Source organism: Gossypium raimondii, chromosome 9 (genome assembly GCF_025698545.1).
Source record: "Gossypium raimondii isolate GPD5lz chromosome 9, ASM2569854v1, whole genome shotgun sequence".
Lineage (NCBI taxonomy): Eukaryota > Viridiplantae > Streptophyta > Magnoliopsida > Malvales > Malvaceae > Gossypium > Gossypium raimondii.
The window spans coordinates 4189291-4210127 of record NC_068573.1 but is presented as its reverse complement, the minus strand read 5'-3'; the positions used below and the strand labels follow the sequence as shown (position 1 = coordinate 4210127).

Here is a 20837-nt window from a genome sequence, read left to right as displayed (position 1 = left end):
TAGGTTAGGGTTTAGGGTTTTAATTAAATTAAATTAGGGTTAGGGTTTTAATAAAATTAAATTAGGGTTAGGTTTTTAATTTAATTAGGTTAGGGTTTAGGTTTTAATTAAATTAAATTAGGGTTAGGGTTTTTAATAAAATTAAATTAGGGTTAGGGTTTTTAATTTAATTAGGTTATGGTTTAGGTTTTTAATTAAATTAGGTTAGGGTTTAGGGTTTTAATTAAATTAAATTAGGGTTAGGGTTTTTAATTTAATTAGGTTAGGGTTTAGGGTTTTTAATTAAATTAAATTAGGGTTAGGGTTTTTAATTTAATTAGGTTAGGTTGGGTTTTTAAACAAATTATATCAAAATAACTTGGAAAAATTTCTATGTGTATTACATCGTCATAAACTTGTATTTCATTACATCAAATGATAAATTTTAATATGATAATCAATGTCAATGACCGGGGGATTCGGTTCCACATGGCGGCCGTCCGACTGATTCTGCTACCGGATTCCTCCTTCCTCTAGCTTCCGGCGGTTTGTTCTTCCTCCGTGGTGATTGTTGTTCTTCCAGTTCGGCATCTAGTTGTCGAACTTGGGACGATGATCCACCTTCAAAGAATAGTGTATGTGGAGGTGTTTGCATCGTGAACGGCGACGGTGTTTGCATCATGAACGGCGACGGAGTTTGAAAGCCATGCGTTCTTGGCGATTGGTAAAAGGAGAGCTCCCGACGGCCCCTTATGACCCCTCCCGCGCCACCGCCTAGTTATCGGTGGTCCGCTTCGGCATTACAGAAATAGAGCTGATCCGCATTTGGCTCCAACCCGCCATAGGATTCTAAAAGGATACATGTACGGGTTAGGGTACATATAAGGGCTAGAAACATACCTGGCATCATAGGGAAAGGCGAATGCGTGGGTATCATCTGTTGAATTGCTACGTCAGGTGACTGCGTCGGTGCTCTCGTTGGGGACGGTGATTGCATGGCCGCTGATGATGAACTGGGTGAATGTCTGGGCCTCATTGAGGGGCTGCCCTCGTAGTCTTGTCCCCTTAGATTTAGAGGCCCGCGCCTTTCCCTTCCGACACGTATTTGCCGCTGCCTCTTCTCTGGCGTAAGTAAATACGGCTTTCCATGGATCCTAAACCATGGCATGTATTCTGGAATGCACGCTAACTCGGGAATGATGATTTGTTCCCGAGTTGGTAGATATTCATACCGATTTTCCCACATTTCTATGTACTCTGACCAGTATCTAGTCCAATCCGTACCTAATAGCCGAAGGTCGATTTTGTAGTGCTCGTCAAACACCTCAGGGTCCGCAGAGATCGGTTGTCTACATCCAAACTGTCGTAGGACTCTGTCTGTCTGGTGGGGCTCTACGGTTGCATAGTTGATCAACATCACTTTCACGTGCCAAGCGTTCGGATTTTGTAAAAACTCTTCCGAGATTACTGCCCGGACTGCCGGATCCTCGTATGGTGTCCATTGAAACTATATGAACATGATAGAAATATTACTTATATACATAATACTAAATACTAAATACTAAACATCAATCCACTAGCGAATGTATGGAAATATCTATTTGCAATAATACTTACTTCTGCTTCCGACCGTTGCTCCAATAGAAGCCGTATATCTTCAAGTTCAGACGGTAATCCACGATACCGGATGGTTCCACCTAATTAAATAAATTTTTAGCATACTTTTATTCTTACAAAATTTACATAACAATTTCAAAATGTAATATAAAATTTACCTCGTTACGAGTGGGAATGTATATGGGTGGTTCACTCGAGGACGTAGAAATGGAAAGCGAAACCGTGCCCATGATTGCCGTAGTGACAGGAAACCTCCGATTTTTGCTCTCCTCGGTTTGGTCGCCCCACACATCTCCCGATATAATGTTGCCAAGACGGCAGACCCCCAACTTAATTCACCGACTGCTCTAAAATCAACGAGTTTTAGCAGCCACCTTAGATGTACACGGCTCCGTGACGTGTCGGCCATCAGATAGCCTCCAATTATTTGAAGAATGTATGCTCGAGCATATCGGATTCTTTCAATTTCGGTTGAATCTGCATTCAGATCGGGGAAGGTGGCACGTAACTAGCCCATCTCCACCTTACCTCCATCCATTTTATCTGGAATAGCGCCCAAAAGCTCATAGCACACCGCCTCCCAATTGCTAGATTGGGCAGACCCGGTGACTGGGTGCCCGTCCACCGACAATCCCAAATGCAGATGGACATCTTCTAGAGTGATAGTGCACTCTCCACATGGAAGATGAAATGTGTGCGTCTTAGGTCTCCACCTCTCGATTAACCCACTTATCAGTTTCGGCTCCAACTTACATCCCCGGCCTACTGTTGCCACGTGCCAAAATCCCGCTTCCCGCAGGTAGTTCTCTACTAACGGTGATGGAGGACCATACATATTCCGAATATTGCATTCCAATACCCGATCTTTAGACTTTTATAACAAAAAATAAATAAATTAATAATTATCTAAAAATACATAAATACAAATATCTTAAATAAAATTTAAAATTTAAATTTAATACTTACCATTTTCATTTGCTCCACCGATATGTGATTCCTATCAAGACGAATTAATGATCCTGCCATTGTTGAAAATATTAAAAATTTTAAAATTATTTTAAAAAAATAAAAATATTTAAAACTTTCTTTAAAAAAATGAAATTGAATGGAAAAAGAAATTTAATATGGATTTGAGAGATTTTTTGAAGGAAATTGAGAGGATTTTGGAAGGAATTTGAGAGTTTAAGAGAATTTTGGAAGGAAATTGAGAGAATTTTAGAAGGAAATTGAGAGAATATTTGTTTGTGAAAAAATAAGGGGTGGGGGGTTTTATAGTAAAAAAATTGACCGTTGGAGGGGGCAACGGTCAATTTTTTGACTGTTGGGGTACTGTTCACGCTCGCGTGTCATCACGTCCACGTCAGCGTGACCTGCTGACGTGGACGCGATGATCTGTCACGTACCCTGACATCGCGCTTATGTGGCAGCGATTTTGCGAAATTGGCCCACTCCGGTAAATAATTAAAAAAGTGGCCCATTTCGGTAAATTTTAATTAAAAATGGATTTTTTTGGTAAAATGGCCCATTTTTAGAGCCTAGGGACAAAATTGCAATTAATTAAAAGTATAGGGGTAAAATAGTAATTTTCCAAAGATGTGTGTTGGATTAAATTGAATATGAATTATATTAAATTGAGTTAAATTCATCGTATAGATTTGGATAGACCTAATACAGAGTTAGATCGAGGAAAAGAGAAAGTATAGGAGTAGTAGCCTTCGTATCTACGAAAACTTATCGAGATAAGTTCATGCAACTAAATTGTACATTTATTTGTTTTGAATTGTATATTATTGTGTGTGGTTTGTATAATTTCCATGTATAATTACTGATCACATATCCGAAAAGTACCAAGTCCCTTGTGAACCTTAGAAAATTGATGGATACAAATGACATGTCATTAAGGGTTCCCAATTGGTTGTGGTCCTGCATGTGTTGCGGAAACACCATGGCTCTCACGAGCTTCCCAATATTTGGCTCTCATGAGCTTCCCGATTAATGGCTCTCTTGAGCTTCCCATTATACAACTCGTTTGAGCTTCTCGATATTTGGCTCACAAGAGTTTCTCGTTATTCAGCTAACAAGAGCTTCCTGTTATATGGCTCGAAAGAGCTTCTCGTTAACATGCTCGTATGAGCACATATGTATATGAATTGACAGATTACAGATTTGTACACTTCGTGTGTACTACCCATGTATCCAACTATATTTTAAATGGTTCAACGAGTAAAGTTCTGATATGAAACAATATGAGTTCGATATGAACAATTACGAGTATATACTTGAATTACATGGAAATGATATTACATGATATATTGAAATATAAGATGGATGATACATGTATGGAACTTGCTTGATGACTATGTTCATCCATGTTTATGGGTTATTATATGTGTTTACATGGCTAATATGTTGAGAATATGTGTTAGGGCTTTTGGCCAATTTGGTTTGAATATGCCTTGAATGCTTACCTTAATTGTGATTAAATGGTAAGTTAAATTCCATGTTATACGAACTTACTAAGCTTAAATGCTTACTCTGTGTTATTTTTCATGTTTTATAGTAATTTAGAAGCTCATTTTAGTTGGAAGCTGGTCGGAGCAACTTCACACTATCCAACGACCTTTTCAGTATATTTAGTAAATTAAATTTGGTTATAATGGCATGTACAGGTTATCTTGACTATTGATAACATGTAGTTATCTTGTTGAGATTAGCCATTTGAATGGCTTGTGTTTGATATATTTTGATATGTATATATATATATGGCTTGTCATGTTTGATATATGTTGATAAGGTTAAATGATGGTAAAATTATAGGTATATTGATGATTGGTTTCCAATTTGAATGTTTGGTATAAATTTGCATTTATGAGTATTTAGTTAATTTGGTAAGTATGGATTCTTGGATATATGTGGTGTTATGTCATGTATAAAACTTGGTTATGGCTTGGTTTGAGTGCCTTGTTATATCTTGTTATTGTGAAAATTTTTGGTTAGGTTGTTGGCAAATTGGGTGAGAAATGTGGCTCGGAAATGACCTATTTTCGTCTACATGGACGTGTGTCTCAGTCTTGTGTGACACACGGCCAGGTGACATGGCTGTGTGTCCCCTGCATATTTTAAATTGCAAAACAGAATGCTCACACGACCTAGCACATGGTACAATATGTAGGACTTTGATTGGTTTTTGACATAAATGCTATATGATATGAAATGTTTGCATTTTCTGTCTATTTGATTTATAAACTCCGGTAATGCTCCGTAACCCTGTTCTGGCGACAGATTAGGGTTAGGGGTGTTACACTTTGTTAATTTTAAATTGAGTAATTCTACGGGTAACGTCTAAGGTTAGACATTCTCTGGTGGGATCTGATGGTGTAACATCCTGAGATAGGGCTTAGGAGTTTGGGCAAAGCAAGCAAATCTTTGCCAGTGGTTTGGCGCGTCGGTACTCGCCAAAAGATTTATTTAGTAGAGTTTGCCAGCAGGTTCGACAAACAATGTACATCAAAAGATGTGTTGAGAAGGGTACTCCAATAATCTTGACGAGTTGAGTACATCAAGTAAGTTTGGCAAACCGGGGTACGCCAGTATAAGTTGAGTTGTACCTGCATTAGGAAGTTGACTTGTTTTCTTCTTAGGAAACTATTCATGCACGTAACTTTTTCCTAAGTCAATTAGGGTTTCCTAAGAGTACTGAAACACTTAGTGCCTATAAATTAAGTCATTTCCATTGAAAAATTCTCTCATAGATTATTTTGTGTCAAGACCCTACCCAGAACCTAGCTATTAGAATCTAAGGTAAGACTTCGGTTTATTAGAGTTAATTGTTCAGAAAACTAGGTTCGCTCGTATGTTTCAATTTAATTTGTTTTGTTTATTAAAGTGATATGTGTATGTTTATGTGTGTTACAAACCAACCGGACCATCTACCAACTAAGATAAGGGAAAAACAAAACTTGTTTAAAGTTCACAGCAATCAGTGAATGTTCAGGGATCGGCACTTGTATGTCCGAACCATTGTATTATTCAGGAGCTTAGAGTTTTCAACTAAATTCCAAGTCCAAATTCTTCTTTAAAGCTCTGTTTATAACTATGTTTTAAGACATGTTTTCATGCGAGCTTTCTTTGTGAGCTCTATGTTGAATATATTGACATGCCATAGGGTTGTGAGTACTCACCTTTATGCTTTATGTTTTGGGCATTGAAACCCTAGGACAGAGTGGAGAGATAAGGGAATGTCGAGCTATGCTCAATTCAACGGGACATGTTGGTGTGTTGGAGAGTGTTTAGCCTTGTGCTACACTTGTGGGACATGTTAATGACTCATTGAGTCATTTCGAGGCGTTATAAGGTGATCCACTTATCCAACAGAAATAAACAAGTGAATAAGATTGTGCTTCTAAAATCCAAAGTTTTATTTAAGCTATCTAACTGTAAGTGTTTGTGAAATAGACTTCGCACTAGTATGGCGAACTCTATTCCCAATTTAGAGACCACTCCTTTGTTTATGTTTAGCTTATGCTTTGTATTGCAATAAGGTTATTCTTTCCTATTTATTCATTTTGTAACAACTCACCCACTCTTTTCTTTACATTGTAGACAATTAGATTGAAAGGTAAGTTGGAGGGAGGCGAGTGATCCAAGCAAAGCATAAACTCTGGAAAGGAACCAGCGAACCATGGGCAAAAAAGCAATATGAGATTTGGCCAAGAACCTCTTTATGGTATGATTTTTCACAAAAGGAATGCAATCCCATCAGTCGTACCAATTTAGCAGGCAAGTTGCTTTGCAACAAGCTAAATTCCAAGCGAAATGAGGTTATAACAAAGCTACATTACATAAACCTAAGCCACAATTAGATATAGTTGGATCCATCTTCATGTACTATTCTTTATGTATTCTTTCTACAATTTTCATTATCCTTGAACTTGTTATTTTGTAAAGCATTATTGAATTCTAAGCTAAACTTATGATAGACTATTTTTGTTAAATTTGTAATACCCTTTTCCTGCCCATTGTTTCTTATCATAACAAGTTAATGTGATTTGTTCACATATTTAATTTGTATTATTCATCACGGGCGTCAACATTGCGCTAACCCAAAAACCTGTACTGTATTAATGGGCTATGTCTAACCATTGTTACTATATGCATTACCTATTTAGCATTTGATAAACCACACCTAATCTTTTAGTTACAAAATTGTGCCATATATTGTGAAACTATACACACTAGTAGTCTATTAGAAGGCGAGAGTGGATGTTATTCCAAATGAATTTATTGTTAAGGCTAAACTCATGAACACAATAATTAATTGAAAGGCCAGTAATTCGGGTCTACGAAGCTACAACCTTCATCATTCTTTGAACTGCAAACATTAGTATTGTTGATGTTCTCATGTAACTGGTCTTGAAGAATAATGAATAACATACCATTTATTAAAAAGGAAGCCTTGCAAATAAATTAATTAGAATGGTACCTTAATAGACTAACTATCATTAGAATGACATCCACTCTTGCCTACTTCATCATCCAATGTATTATACTCTTAATCATTTATTTCACCAACAATTGAGGTTTTAATAGCACCGACACTGAACAGTTGCCAAGTTCAAAAATTATGTCTAACTTTCCACATCTCGAATATGTATGGCTTTTTTTCTTTTACTCTTACTTCCTTGGAAACTAGCAATTTCTCTTACAAGGGTTTTCAACTCTTGCATCTTTATTGGACTATTTGTTATTTGATTTCGAGGAAGCATGCAAAGTTGTAGTCATCTTAGCCAAAACTCTTGCAACTTGTTCAATCTCTTCTTGAATTTTTGAGGTAGTGTACAAAACATGATTGAAAAGGGAAATTAATGATCCTTGTCGTAATTTCTTTGTAACACCCCTAACCAGTCTCTGTCGCCAAATTAGGGTTACAGAGTATTACCGAACAACAAAAACATTTAATATCATAATATTTAAATAAATTAAACATATTATAATTCATTCAATTAGATGTATTTTGTCCCTAAATTGAGCCTTCGAGGCCCCAAAAATAACTTTAAAGCAATTCAGAACTAATTTGAAGCAAAACAGAAGTTTCAAGAAAAAAGTTGCAAAATTTGGAAAATAGGGGTCAGACGGCCGTGTGGCCAGGCCGTGTGACATCACCCCAGGCCGTGTAACTTTCGAACAAGGGACACACGACCATGTGCCAGGCTGTGTGCTAGGCCGTGTAAGTCTCTGAGTTGCCACAAACACCTGTGTGATAGGCAGTGTAACTCACTATCTTGAACACTAAGAAGCTCTCAAATGACACACGATTGTTTAGCTAGGCCATATGAGACACGGCCATCTAACAACCCGTGTCCCAGGCTGTGTGGACCCAAAAATTTACCTAAAATCAAGCCATTTCAAGTCCATTACATGCATAATTAACTAGTCCATTTGTGCACACTTTCAAGGGACTTAAGAATCATTCAAATACCTTTAATCATGCCATTTCAAACAACCTAATTCACCTAACCAATCTGCCATTTAAAAGCACCACAATTGCATCTAAACGTCATTTACCAAATCAAGTTAACATTGCCTAATTTCATGCATAAAGACCTAGTTCAAATATATGCCAAAACATGACACAAAAGATCATTTTCAAACCATCATCAACATACCAAAAGAACCTAATTTACAAGCACTTGAAAGTGACTAATTTGACAATACTGAATAAAACATTAAAGTACACCAAACCAAACATAATCTTCAAAGCATAAACATACCAAGTCACCATTACAAAACATCCTATACATGCCATTATTAACCTTAGCCAAAATACACAAAAACTACCAAAAATATTGTTGGATAGTGTGATAAGTCTTCGACGAGCTTCCAACTGATCGAGCTCTCGATAATCTATAAAACAAAGGAAAATAACTATGTAAGCAACGAGTGCTTAGTAAACTCATATAAATGTAAACTTAACTTACCATGTCATTTATACAAGTCATAGATTTAGCATAAATCATTACCGATGCCATAAGCTTAGTAAAAGCCTATACATCATCATCAAACTTACAAGTTAGTATACTTGTCCATGACACAAATGAAATCAACCATAAGATAAGTAAATATCCATATATAATTACATCATTTTAGCTCATAAATCATTTTCATAATGTCATGATTTAATCCATTTGCATTATTACCATTTTCTTTCCTTTTCTTACTCGTTAAACCATCTAGAATTACATTGGATACTCAGAAAAGCTCACACATAGTATGCCTTTACATACAACCATAGCATTTCCTTTACATCAATGCTCACATGAGTTGTGGGCTAGAATGCAGGCTACACGGTGCTGCTCACACGAGCTGTGGAGAATCTGCAACAAATGTAGGATCTCAGCCATTGGTAGAACATTCAAGACTAGTACCAGAAATATGAAATCCCTAATGACATGTCATTTGTATCCTAAGAATTCTTAAGGTTCAACCGATACTTGATGTCCGTTAATTCATCATATAATTGATGCATTTATATTTAAAGTCATTTATATTAAAACAACATAGTAAAACTTCAATTTAGATAACATTAAAACAATTATAGTTCACACGAACTTACCTCGATAATAGGACGTAAAAGTATAGTCGAACTAGTTCGAAGCTTTAACTTTTCCTCGGTTTAAATCCGATTGTGGTTTATCTTGATCTAAATAAATAATTTCATTCAATTAAGTACTTATAGAATTCAATTTAATCCATAATTTATATTTATGAAAAATTACAAATTTGCCCCTACCATTTTAACTTTTCACAATTAGTCCTTAAGTTCATAACTTAGGATTTAACCATTTTAACCTAAATAAAAATTAACCCATGTTGCTAGGGACCTTCAAAAACCCATCATCATCAACAATTCACACAAAACCCATAGATTTACACTTCTAACAATTTAATCCCTAATTCCAGATTTAATCAAAAACCACTTAACAAAACATGTTTGTTTTACAAAAAAGATAAATTATCCATCAACTAACGTCAAAACCTATTCAAAAACATCCATGGAAAGTCCCTAAACCTTTAACAGTTTTACAAGTTAACCTCTGGGCTAGCTAGATTAAGCTAAAACGAACTCAAAAACATAAAAATATTAAAAACGGGGCACAAAATCATACCATGCAAGGAAGAATTCAAAACGAAGCTCTCTCCCCTTCAACAATGGTGGATTCAGCCAACAATAAGAAAAAAAAAGGAAGATGATAACATTTTCTCATATTTTCTTTACTTAATTTTCTTTTAATTACTAAATTACTATTTTAACCTTTAAAAACCATCAAAATTTCAATAAAACCTTACCCATGTATATCCACTAACTCCTTAAATGGTATATTTACCATTCAAGTCCATTATTTGAAGATTTCATAGCCATTGGACCCCTTTAACTAATAGAACTAATTTTTTACACTTTTTACAATTTAGTCCTTTCACCTAATTAATCATTTAAACATCAAAATTTGTTTAACGAAATTTTAATACGACCTTAATATAATCCCGTAGACATTAAATAAATAATAAAATAATAATTTACTCATCAAAATTGTGGTTCCAAAACCACTATTTCCGGTATCACTGAAAACAGGTTGTTACATTCTCCATTGCATCATTATCATTACCAAAATAGAGCGATGACAAATTGACATCTCTGTTCTTTTTTGTCCAACGATTCATTATGCACAATGCTGATATTAACTTCATATGCTCAATTTTTCATCTCAAACATATAATGCTTGTAAGGAAACCTTTTCGTTTCAAACTTTTTACATGAACGTCTCATTATGCCATTTGATGAATAGTAACACAACTTTGTCTCCTTCTCAGGGCGCAAATACCATGTCAGTGTATACATTCTCCTATTCTAATCCATTTCTATAGCATTCCTTTTTTGGATTATCATATCTTGCCTTCTTAATTGTTTCGAGAATCGTTTGAATGAATTTGTGGTAACTTCAACTACATGTTTCTAGATTGGTTGAATGAAGATTGTGGTCACATGCTCATTTTGCATCTTATCAAAATCTATTTCGACTTTCAGCCTTTGCATGCTTGCTACAACATTATCGATCAAATATAAAAATCGAAGAAATGATCCATTTCTCTTGATATACTTTTTTAGGAATGAGTTGCACCATACGCATATAGATGTTATTTTCATCCATCCAAAGAATTTACCTATTAGAAAAGCTAGCCCTCGCATACATATCTTGTTATATCCTTTCACAATCCATTGATGATTTTATAGGTTATGTGTCTTAACCATGTTCTTCCATTATTGGTCAAATTATTCTTCCATCCACCATGAATACATGCATCTTTTAAATGCCTTTAAATCTTCAACTTTGTGGATATAAGAGACAACATTCCTTTGTATGTGCAAGACGCAAAGCCTATAGTTAACTTCGTCAATAATTGGTTTCAATGCCAAATGCATTGCCCGGTCCCCATTTGTAACCACTGACACTGGCTTCTTCATTCTCATGCATTGTGCTAACTTATTCAGAACCCAAAGAAAACTATCATGCTTCTCATATGACAATATTGCAAATGCAAAAGTTATTGTTTGGTGATGATTGTTCACTCCTGTACAAGCCCAATTTTCATGCCCGGGCCCAACTAACCCTTAACCCAAACAAAAACAATTACAATTAACCCCCAGCTACCCAACCCAATTACAAAATAACCCCAAAACCTCAGCCCAATTCCAAATTAACCCACCTAGACTAAACCCAAATCCGAATGGCCCAATTACAACACCCAAAGCCCAAACAGAACCAGGCCCAAATAACCGACAAACCCAATCAGCCCAAACCCTAAAAAAAACCTACTCCCCCTAACCCTAGCCTAGCGCCGCACCTAGGGTCTTTAGACCCTTGGTCTTCTGGCGCCGCGCCGCCACTGTCCCATCGCCGCTCACCTGCCCTCTACCACCGCCACCAACGTCGCCCACTTGCCGCCTCAGCCACCTGTAACACGCAACAGTGAAAAAAAATATAAAAAATAATAATAGAAACAAGTTGTAACAATGGCTATATAAAGCCATTCAAAGATCTGGAATGGGGGGGCTTCCCCTTTCTACGAACGTTTTTTCAGAAATAAATAAAAAGCCAGAAACCAAGGTGATTTCCTGGTTTTTCTTATTTCAATCTTTCCTTTTTTTTATTTTTATCACTGTTTTTTTCTTTATTTTTATTTAACGAAAATATAAAGAGAAAAGAGAAAAACTCACTGGGATAGGGCTTTGAACGCCGATCTGGCGCTTCGTCGGCCGTCGGAGGCGGTGGCGGTGTGGCGAGCGCTATGGCGGCGCTATGGCAACTCAAAGGCCGGCCATTTTTGAGAGAATAGAGGGGTTTTAAAATTTTTTTAAAAAAGGTGGCTGAAGTTTTTTTTGAAGAAAATCGGGTTTAAATACCCTAAACAAAACGGCCCCGTTTTCCCCCCCCAGATCCGCGCATCGACCCGATCCGACCCGGAAGGTCCGCGTGTTTTCGCTGAAGGGGATATTTGCGCGCGGAGTCCCTCCTCCTTCGCGCCCTAGTGCAATTTAGTCCTGTTTTGTTTTTTTAATTCGGCCGCATAATTTCTCGTATGTTTCATTTCAGCCTGTGTCAAAACGCTGCGTGTAGGGCTTGGGATATATTCCAAATCGATCCCCTGGGCTTCGCGCGCGTTATAAATCAGTCCCCTTTGTATTTTCATGTTTAAATTCGCCCAGTATTTTTGTTTTTATTTTGATTTAATCCCTTTCGTTTTTTATTTTATTTTATTTATTTTTTTAACTATTAATTTTTATTTTATTTATATTTTCATTTGTCTTCATATATATGTGTACGTTATTTTAATATGTGCTATTATTTTTATTATTATATATTATTAAAACTATTATTATTATTATTATTATTATTATTATTATTATTATTATTATTAGCATCATTATTAATATTATTAAATACCTTTTTACTTCAAATTATGGTATATGTGTATACATACATAGATTTTACTTTTACAATTTTATTTATTTTTGTGTTTTTATTATTGCTTTATCTTATATTTATTTATGTGTTCATCATTATTTTTATGAAATGTTAGCCCTAGTTGTCTATTATTTCATGTATAATTATTTTGTCATCTTTTATTTATTTATTTATCATTTTGTTGTGGTTATTCGTATTATGTTTACATCGTCGTATTTATTATTGTTTTGCTATCCATATTAACATTGTGTTTTACGACTTTAAAACAAGCAAAATTTCGTATTTAGATTTGAGAAAGTCGTACCCTAATTTACTGGGTTTCGATTTTCACAATAAATCTAAATACGTGAATATTTCCAAACTCAAGTTTTAAACGATCTCGGGAATTAAAAAAGATCGTGTCCTAACTTACTGGTCGTGATCCCTTTTTTAAAATTCGGGATAGCTAAATATCTTTTAAATAAGTAAATTTTTAGCATTCATTCGCGTATCGGGAATTCGAGATATTGTGTTATAACTTACTGGATATGATTTTTTTCTCGATTAATGTGAAATATGCCTTTTTTCCCAAAAAATTATATTTTAATACAAGGATCGTGTTTTTAAAATTCTTCAAAGTTTTCAATTTTCGACATTAAAATATTAACTAATCAACTAGGTACCAATTTTGGGCGTTACGAGGGTGCTAATCCTTCCTCGTACGTAACCGACTCCTGAACCTGTTTTTCTGAATTTCGTGGACCAAACTTCTTGTTTTAATAAAATCAAACCGTTTATTAAAAACAACCACTTTTCGAGGTGATCCAATCACACCTTATCAAAAAGGATTGGTGGCGACTCTCGTTTTCGTTTTCATTTTCAAAACCCGAGTCGACCCGTTTTCATCAAAAAAATGGTGTCTACAACTCCAACAAATACCAATAATGGTAGATCATATCTTTTAGTCTTGTATGTTGTGTCAAATGCAATGACATCTCTGAAGTGTGTGTAACCTATCTTGCTGCAGGAGTCGACCCAAATATATTTTGAAGTCAGTTGTTCTCATCCTTGGTATAATTCATGTACAAACTAAGATCATTTGTTCTTTTCAACTTAAATTATTCTAAAGAAGCGTTTGCATCCCCATGTTTGATTTCTCTCATCGACTCCGCTTGCAACAAGTAAATAAGATCTTTTTTCCTGAAGCTTATTTTCTCATATCCCCCAACTTGGTTAGCAAAGAATGACATCTTTTGGGAATATTGGATTCCGACCTATTCATTGCCAATGCTTCAGCCTTTGTATCGACTAGAACTTCATGAAATGACTTTATCAGGTTCTTCTGTGCATGATGTACAACCAATTCATGATTGTGCTTTTAAACTAAGTTTGTAACAACCCATCTACTTTTACACTTTTTGAACGCCACTTGCATATTTGCTTCACACCCAATTCGAGTTATATTTTTAGGCTCTTGACTCCGTTTATCATTATTGTTGAATTTCTTCGATCGCTTCCCTTCTTTATTATAGTATAAATACTTAGAACCAACATCCCTAGTTTTTGGGTTTGTCTTTGTTCCTCCAAGCCTAACATTGAAACCAAGAATATAAGCATAGCTTAGATAAAACAATTAAGCATAATCTAAGCTACTAAATCCCATTCCTCTAACTTCCCCTGTTGTTAAAATAAAAAAATTCATGGACCCATCGCTTTTCAGAAATATTTGGCATTTCTTGTTTTGATTCTTCATTTAAGTTAACATTGTCTCTATTTTGTCTTAACCTTCAGCCATTCTTCAATAGTTTACTGTTTATCCCTAAACACCAAATTCGCAAACTATATATACGCAATATATTTCACATTAAATCATGCATAATCATACTGATTAAGATGCTTGACAACAGTTTCAATCATTTCCTTTATACTTTAAACCAAAATCCTGATTAACCTCAGTTACTGACAATTCCAAATGGTCACCTCGAAGTTGGTACTTTTCTTCCTTCAATATAGAGAGAATTGGTTCTCGTTTTCGATGGGTTTAAGGGTTAGCTCAAAATTTTTTAGATTACTTTGCTATAATAGAGAAAAGAGTAATTCTTTTAGCTGAAGCTTTACCAAAAAAATCCCTTACTTGTAAATGGAACCAATTGAATTAGTGGGAAGGTAATGGCACAATTATCTATAAAATTTGACGTGACAACATCAATGGTCAATGAGTGTTTCTATTTCTTCCTTTTAATTTCAACCATTGATTTAAAAAGATTCTAAGGATCCTACCAGAAGAGGATCTTTAAATAGATGCCACCATTCTATGGTACTGTTTTTACATGTTACTCTTAGTTGCTAGGGATGCCAAAACAATTTGAACTTGAAACTTTATTACTCAAATTGATTTTATAGGAGAGCATTTTTTATTTTTGAAAATTAGGTTTAAGGGTGGGGTAATAATCAATTAAAATTTAGATAAACTAGAAATTTAGATACTCATGAACGATTTAAATTACGCATTGATCATCAAACTTTAAAAAGTTATGATTTGGTCACGAATGTTTTAGGCAATAGCGAATCCAGAAATTCGACTTAACGGGGGTAGGGGCAAAGTTAGAATTTTTTTTTTGGGGGGCGGAATTAAATTATATATTTTTTGTGATAGTAAAAATGAAAATTTGACATTTTAATAGCCTATATCTTTATAATTTTTTTATCATTTTTGGGGGCCAAAGTACAATTTTACCAATACTAATTTAAAATTTTATAAATTATAAACGGCCTAAATGAAAAAATTTCCATTTTAAGGGGGGCTGAGGCCCTTGCCAACCCCCTAGATCCGCCCTTGGTTGTCGATTTGTTATATTTTGGTTTCCGTTGCATCCTTTGTTGACAATCTAATGACAAGTTGAAGTTGCACATTATATCATCATTTCAAAAGGATATTTAGGTAAATTTGCAATGTAGTCCCTATACTTTTTCTTGTTTAGCAATTTAATTATTTTTCTTTTATTTTCTGTGGCTTAAATACATGTTTGGTCCATGGATTTAGCAACTTCTCCCAAATTGATACTTATGATTTATAAATTTTTATAAATATAATATTAAAAAAAACAATAAAAATCATAAATCTTTTAAAAAAATTACAATATATAGTCACCTTTCTTAGCTTTTGGACTACAATCTTGTTGATGGCAGGTAATTGCTTGACAACAGAAATGAGTTTCAAATAAAATTAAACTGCGCTTAGTGTTCATCTATCAAGTCTTTCTAACACCACACTTCTAAGAGTATTTGATTCCCTTTTTTTTCCCTAAAGAAACCATTTGAGAAGAAATCAACTTAAACGTTTTAGTGGGTGGAAACTTCTCCTGAATGCTGCAATTTACCAAATAAAGCCAATACGATTTCTTTAACTTTAAAATATGATCATAGAACTGAGTTTGATCAGAAGGAGATTGATAACGCTTTTTTACCCTTTACCCTTTTAAAATTAGATATGTAAGGAGAAATTGTTGGAGAGATGAAAATAGGCCATTAGCTTCTTATCCGGTTAGATGTTCTTGATCTTGATTTTCTTTTGAGTGTTATATATATATATATATATTATTTGGAGTTAATTGCACCAAACATTTTTAAATTATGACCCTTATTTTAAATTAGTCCTTAAATTCCAAAACATTTTAATTACATTTCAATTATCAATGTTATATCAATAAAGTCCTTCCATTATTAAAACTGTTAATTTAACCATTAAATGAAACATCAAATTTTATGCTATATAATTTAAAATGAAAATTAAAAAATAAAACATTGTCACATAACTTTTCAAAACTAAAAATAAAGTGAAACCGAAAAAAAAAGAGTGAACGATAAAACTTTTGTAAAAATTTAAAACCTCAAATAAATATTTTACAACATCCATTTTCACAATATTCATTTTGTTCTTTAAAATTATCATTTTAGATGATGCTACATGAGATATAACGTCTATAGTTTAGGAATGCAATTAGAATATTTTAAAATTTAAGGACTAATTTGGAATGAGGGTGTAGTGTGGGGATGATTGGTGGAATTAACTATATCCATTTTCTGAATTTTTAAATAATAATATAATAAACAAACATATAAATATAATATAATTTAAGGCGATAAATGCCCCATTCATCCACCCTAAGTCAAATTCCAAACATTGTGGACTCCTCCAAATTGGGCCTTACAATTGGGCTTTGGGCTTCTCTAACATTGGATTATTGACTTTGACTGATTTGGGCTTTACTTGAAATTGGACTCTGAACTCTATAACTGGCTATTGGACCTAAAACAAATTAATTTACTATTAATTTGAAAATAAAATTTTATTTATTTAAAAATTAATAATTAATCAAAATTGTTTTTTTATTTAATTTTGAAAAAGGCTCGAAGGCCAAATATCCATCAATCCTCATGCTGGAATCTCGAAAAGCATATCGATTTAAATAAGAATGACCCCAATTCGATTTAAATAGCAATTCAAACCTAATTAAAATTTTAAATATCTATTCAAATAGAATTAAAATAAAACATAACTTAATTCAACATCCTCATAAATTTTCAAAAATTGAAATTTCAATTTAATCCTTAAATTTAAAATTTGACTTAACTCATTTTGTTCTTGTAAGACCCATTTCATTAAGCACAAGATTCAATCATAAAAATCTTATTAAAATACAAAAGTAAGTGTCTACAAAGAAAACCTAGAATTTCTCACCACAGTAAATGCCAAGCCAAGACAACTTAAGCCCCTTGGGGAGCCCTGACACTGCACCCTAAGGTTAGTATTCTACATCACCAAGGTTTTCTCTTAAGAGAGGAGTCCATTCTCAACACTCACACTCCATGTTCTCCCAATGTATCTTCTCGTATAGATTATTGAGTGATACAATGGGACAACTCAAAGCATGTTCCTCTATAAGGGCTCTAAGAAGTCTAAGCAATTTGGAGAGTTCTTTTAGTGATAAAGACCATCATCATTAAAGTTTCTTAAGGTCAACCTCGAAAAGCAAGTTTTTTCCCTTAGCCATATGTGTTGGTCCAAAGGGACTTGAGGTCAAGTAAGGATAAAATAAAGGTAGATGTGATGATGGTGAAATAAGAAAAGAAACCTCATAATGGAACAAAAGAACCCTTATATGGAACAAAAAAACCTTAGTTAGACTAGCTTTGTTAATGTTCTCATCCTTAATGAATTGTCTCTTACATTTTTGTTCCCATTCTTCTTTTTTCGAAAATCTTAAAATAGGTTGCATGTGTGACTTGAGCATCGAGGTGTGCCCATGAGATAAAATCCCTAGTGTAGACTAACCATGTTTCTACTATTGCAAGTCCAAGAAGGAGCTTGAGGAGTCCGTAAATCCCATTAGCTATGTTTAAACCTCAAGATCAAGTTCTTTACGACCCGCATTACATAACAATAGAACCTTAGATGCATAGCCTTAACACCTTAAGAAGAGTCTGAAATTCCTTCAAGTTATATCGTAACCTCAAGATTGGGTCAATCTAAATCCAATGAACTCCAACACCTAAATTTGGGCTTAAGTCTCATAAGTCTATCTTATCCTTTAGGGTTTCTCATTACCACGAAACCATGGGAAAAGGTGCCTTAGTTCCTTCATCTTAGAGGAGTTTGATAAGTCTTCTGGGGGTCCTAATTGACTATCCAAACTCTCATCCTCAGCATTCCCAAGGTTTCTTACCATATGAAGTCCTTTAAGTGATATTCTAGGTGCCAATTGTTCTTTCATCCTGGAGGAGTCCAAAGAGTCTACTATAGATTATGACTCATTAAATGTGTTTTTTCTACTGCATACTATCATGTTAAGGAATCAAAGTTGGATCCAAAGGCAAAGAAAGTAGTGTTTTTAGGGATCACTTCTAGCATAAAAGGGTTTTCACCTATAGTGTCCAAAAACAAAGAAAATTATCTTCAACGAGAATGTCACATTTGATGAACCTATCATGTTTTCAAAGATGTAAAAGGAGAAGTCAGATGATATTCATAAGTAAGTGGAGTTTGAAAGAGTGGTGATTCCAACAAATGAAGAAGTTACTGAACCTTTGAGTTGAATTTGGAAGAATCAAAATGTAACAAAATGAGACCTTAAAAGAACATTGCTTTCAAGGTTCAAAAGACTATTTTAACAAAGAAACGAATAGTGAAGGTATTGATGAGATAACCAAGCAAATAAAATTGCTCACAAATACCATGAAGAATTTCTATAAGAAGTGAATTAAAGATGCTAGAGGAGCTAGTAGCCATGGCAAAAAGACTCACATGAAGAAGGAGAAATCATAATTAAAGAAAAAAGGTTGTTTAAAGCTATGAATGCAAAGGATTTTGTCACATTAGTCAAATTGTGCTAATATTAAGAAGAATGAAAAGTCACTCACAATCACTTTGAAACAAATAAAAAGGAAAATACAAGGCATGGTCAATCTAATATTGCAACGTTGAATAAAACATCATGTAAACAACAATATATATGTAACAAGAAGAAAGGTAAACATGTATACTTTTATTGTGGGAAAGAAAGGCACATCATACTTCACTATCTTAAGATGATGTAAGATTGGAAGAAGTTCAAGTCTATTGCAAAATCTGTTACAACAGTTTATCGATGTTCTTGTGAAACATGTGGTGACAACTCATGGTGATCAAATTGAAGATATGTTGAAGACTAAAAAAACACTCTCATCTAAATTGTATGGAAAAATTATTGTTTTTCCACGAGCTACAACCTCTTTTGTTGAAAAGATAACACTTCTTCCCCTTGAATAAACTTGCGATAAACGAGTAAGGGGGCATAGAGTAAATGAGAGTAAGCTTGTTGATTTTTTTGTTTCTCATGGTATTGTTTATATTTATGGTTTTTTTGTGCTTCTAAAATGATAAGATTTGACATGGTTATTGATTTTGTTTAGCAAGCATTTGAATTTGGTGATCAGAAGTGCATGCTAGAGAGAGATGAATTTCTTTTCGTTTGAAGGCTAATTTGAGAAAATTGATGTTGATTTAAAAAAAAGGTTCATGAAATCAAATTGAGGAAAAAAAGGATGGTTAAAACCCTGTGATAACAAAAGATGAGACACTCTGGTATTTAAAGTACTTGCTACAACTCCACAAAAGTGATTTGTTGTTTGGTGAGTTGATTTGTGAATTGGAGAAGACAACTTTGTAAGGGGAAGGAAAAGTAGCATCAATTGTTCAAATTTGGGTTGAGTTGGTGACTAATGACTATTGCATATAGTACAAAATCAAATCTAGCCATAAGCAACCAAGTAAAAATAAAATATATTTTTATAATATAATTAGTCTTAGGGTGAATATTTGGTACATTAGCAATGTACTTTTTTTATTCTACAAGCAACCTTAAAAAATTGACATGTGTCTCTTAGATAATTATTTAGTACATTGACGGTGGAAAGTTTTAACTCCACAAGCGTGGTTGCGATCTTGCCATGTGTTCTTAAGTTATATTTAAAATATTAAAAAAATAAATAGACATGTTGCAAAATCTCAAATCTGCTGGTGGAATAAAAAAAGAACTTTCCTCCACATACCAAATAATCACTTGTATCTCTTTTTTTAAAATATACTTTTTAATAAAGGAAAAATATAAAATTGGTACCTGAACTTGCTCACTTCTCCTAGATTGGTACTTTATGTTTTTTTTTGTCTTAGGTTGGTACCCGAACTTTTTTTTCTTCAACTAAATTGATTATTTTTTGTAATGCCGTTAAGTTCAGGACATGTGGTAGAATAATATTGTGACACGTGGGATGTTGTCATAATATAAAAAAATATATTTTAAAAAACTATTTCCATGGTTTTTTCATTGTTTCTCTTCTTTTTTTTCCAATTTTCCTTTCTTCTTCCCAATTTCCTTTCCTTTTTTTTTTGCTTTCCTTAACACGTTTGCTTTCAATGGTTGATTTTAAGTCCTCTCATTCACTTTCTGTTTTTTTACTGCTTGTTGTTTGTTCGAGAAGCTGATTGCGCTAACGACAACTTCATGTTCATCATCGACGTCTTCTATTGAAAGAGTATTTGACAATGGTGTCAAAGACAGTTGTTGCATCTGTCTTGAGCCTTTCACTGTACAAGACCCTAACATTGTATGAATCATTACTTTTTGGCTCCTCTTTTGATTCAAATGTTTTTTTAATGTCCCATTTCACTACACTTAGCATTTATTTCTTTTTCCTCCTGCA

The 20837-nt window shown here is 34.1% G+C and overlaps 1 long non-coding RNA gene across 1 annotated transcript; it reads right to left on the bottom strand.

Annotated features, from left to right (window-relative positions):
* Window positions 1-11135: 11135 nt before the first annotated feature.
* Window positions 11136-12020, bottom strand: LOC105797816 (uncharacterized). The gene is made up of 2 exons (XR_001134808.2): window positions 11870-12020; window positions 11136-11606 (listed from the first exon to the last, which is right to left on the bottom strand). It is a non-coding gene; the product is annotated as an uncharacterized LOC105797816 (long non-coding RNA).
* Between the last annotated feature and the right edge of the window lie 8817 nt (window positions 12021-20837).